Source organism: Etheostoma spectabile, chromosome 7, assembly GCF_008692095.1.
Source record: "Etheostoma spectabile isolate EspeVRDwgs_2016 chromosome 7, UIUC_Espe_1.0, whole genome shotgun sequence".
Taxonomy (NCBI): Eukaryota; Metazoa; Chordata; class Actinopteri; order Perciformes; family Percidae; genus Etheostoma; species Etheostoma spectabile.
In genome coordinates, this window is record NC_045739.1 from 19,768,153 (window position 1) to 19,771,003 (window position 2,851).

Below are 2,851 nucleotides of genomic sequence, written 5' to 3' on the forward strand. Positions count from 1 at the left end.
TAATTTAACGTAAATGTAGCTACGGCCAACTGACACAGCGAATAGCCTACATAATTCTCATAAATTTAGTATTGTTAGTACTAGGCTAAATTAGTTTATATTTCTATTTTTTATTATGTTATATTCTCTATTTATACAATAATTATACGAAATCTGCATAGCCCGAGTTAAATCATGTTCAAGTGATTGCCGCATCTCTGCGGAAGGGGATGTAGCTCAGTGGTAGAGCGCATGCTTTGCATGTATGAGGCCGCGGGTTCAATCCCCGGCATCTCCATTGGAATTTTTTCGGGGATTTTAACAATTTGGAAATGATGAAGTCCAGCTGTCGATCCCGTATAATTCCACCAGATAGAGAGAATTTACATGGAGCAAAACAATGATGAGATCTTTGTTAAATGAAGTGGTGAAGTTATTAAAATACGCACATCATGCTCAATTTTTTAAAGTTGCATTCATACTTTGGTCTTTCTAGAACATATTTACATGTTTTAATGGTATTTTTTCCCCACCATCCTGCAAAGCCCAGTGTGCGCGGACTGGCTTGCAGGGAAAATATGTCGCACCTTTGCAATTGTAGTTTTCAATCCGTGGCGTGGGTGGAGAGATAGGTGGCCCACAAATAATTGACTGGATTGTCTTATTTCATATTAACCTGTGTATTGGTAGCAGAAAAAAACGTTTTACTATGAACGGCAATGCTTTTATCTGAAAAGAATGTCTTTTCCGTAGTGAAGATCTGCTCTAAATTAGCCCCGGCAGCCTGTGGTCTTTGGTTAAGTTCCAAACAAGGCCAACAGAGATGATTTGTCAAATTTCTAGGGAGCTGACCTTCAACTAGTGAACGTTATTGAATAGACACACACACACACACACACACACACACACACACACACACCACACACACACACACACACACACACACACACACACACATAAATGCTCACAGAAAATAGACGTGCAGTAACACAGATATACACACAATCACTGATGAATAAAAAACACACACACATTGAGACAGCATGCAGAGTAATTCGATGACAGCAATCAATCAATCTGAATAGAAGCAGCCTTTATCAGAGGAAAGATTCCAGTAAAACAACCTTATCATGTCATTTGGACCTCAACACTACAAGGAGCAGAGAAGACACGGCACCGCAGCTGTATCGGGTCCGATGCTGCCCACTATGCGCACCATGGAGCGGTGCTTCTAGTGATCCGCTGTTACACATTTAAGCAGCAGGGGCGGGCGACTCATGTCACTAACGTCCTCTCTCTATCCTCGCTCTCTCTCTCTCTCTCTCTCTCTCCTCCTCTCTCTCATTCTCTCTCTCTCTCTCTCTCTCTCTCTCCTCTCTCTCTCTTCTCTCTCCTTGCATCCACCAAGGGGTGCCGGAGTCTAACGCAGCTCTCTTATTCATGCTGAGCGCTGTTCTCCTGTGCGCACGGAACTGCAAAGCTGAGTTCGGAACCGGTGCGCTGTTGCTGTCGGACAAGCCGGGGATGGAAATGTCTTCCGCTGCAACTCTACCTCCTAAAAAAAAAGCCAAGCAGGACGAACGCGAAGGCGTTTGATCAGTAAGTACAGCCAAACTTTTGTGGTGTTAATCATCGCTCTTATCGTCTTAGAGCTTTATTCTTTTTCCTACATCCTACATTTCTCTCCTTCTCCGTCTCCTTCTCCTACTCTACCCCTTTCCTCTCCTTGCCTTCCTGTACCCTCCGCCGATCTCTAGCACGAGCACACATGGAGCATCTGTGCTGCGGGAGAAATCCATCTTTTGTAGATTAATTTAGTTGCGCTTCTAAACATCGCATGGCTTGTTTTGCGCAACCGGGGTAAAGCAGCCTGACGCACTAGGAGGTTGCGGATGATCCATCTCCGAAATGACTGAACAGTTTGCTTTTTTTCTTCTTGGAATCGGTCAAGTTGTAGGAGGTGAAGGATTGCCTTACTTCACCGGCAAGGAATTGCGGACTTTGGATGCGAAGTGCAGAATGAACAGGCTGTTGGTGTGTGAGCTCCCCGGGGGTGTTTTATCTCCCACATGCCTTAGCTCAAATGTCTGGTACATGTCAAATAGGAATGTTGTCGCGATGGTGAAGTGATGGCAGTTTTGAATTTGTAGCTGTTGTGCCTTAATGTGATGATTCGGTGCTTAAAAATATGATTGAACCCAAGCTTAAGACACGAATTGAACTTGAAAACAATCTTTGCGTTCTGTGTGTGTGTGTGTGTGTGTGTGTGTGAGAGAGAGAAAATGTGCCCGTGTTTGTTTAGTTGACCTGTGTGTGTGTGTGTGTGTGTGTGTGTGTGTGTGTGTGTGTGTGTGTGTGGGTGCGCGTGCGCCCCTCATCCACGCAGGCACGCAGCTTCATCATTTTGGAGTCACATCAACATGCTCTGACAGTTTTGTGTCACCTTATGAATTTTTGACTTGAAATGCGTAGGTGAGGCAGACGGGCTGGTTTAGAGAGACTACGGGCGCCAAGCCACCGGTTTGGCTGCCAAAGCACATAGAAAAAAAATCTTTGGTGTGTGTGCGTGTGTGTCTCATCTTCTTTTCTCTCCCTTCATATCTTTCTCCAGGGTGAACTTGTGTGTGTGTTTGAGGGAGAGAGAGCTGTGGAGGAGATGCAAAGAGATGTTCGCAGAAGAAAGACTTGTACCCCTCTCAAGTGTGTGTGTGTGTGTGTGTGTGTGTGTGTCATGATGTGCCTGTGCTGGGACACATTGATAAGGCTGAAACCCTGAACATCACCTTCACTTTGGGGCTGAGGCGTGACATTTAATGTGACTGCATGCATGGTTATTGTGACATGATGACTGTGGAACATATTAGTTCCTGTT

At 44.9% G+C, this 2,851-nt stretch overlaps 1 protein-coding gene and 1 non-coding gene across 4 annotated transcripts in view; both read left to right on the forward strand.

Annotated features, from left to right (window-relative positions):
• The first annotated feature begins 205 nt into the window (after positions 1–205).
• On the forward strand, positions 206–277 carry trnaa-ugc (transfer RNA alanine (anticodon UGC)). Its single transcript has one exon. It is a non-coding gene; the product is annotated as a tRNA-Ala (tRNA).
• A 1,220-nt stretch (positions 278–1,497) lies between these two features.
• The window catches only part of plxna1a (plexin A1a), a 280,313-nt gene continuing 278,959 nt past the window's right edge, over positions 1,498–2,851 (forward strand). For all 3 annotated transcript variants that reach the window (XM_032520348.1, XM_032520349.1, XM_032520350.1), the window contains exon 1: positions 1,498–1,578. The gene's annotated coding sequence lies outside the window, so the exon portion shown is untranslated. The remainder of the gene's footprint in view (positions 1,579–2,851) is intronic.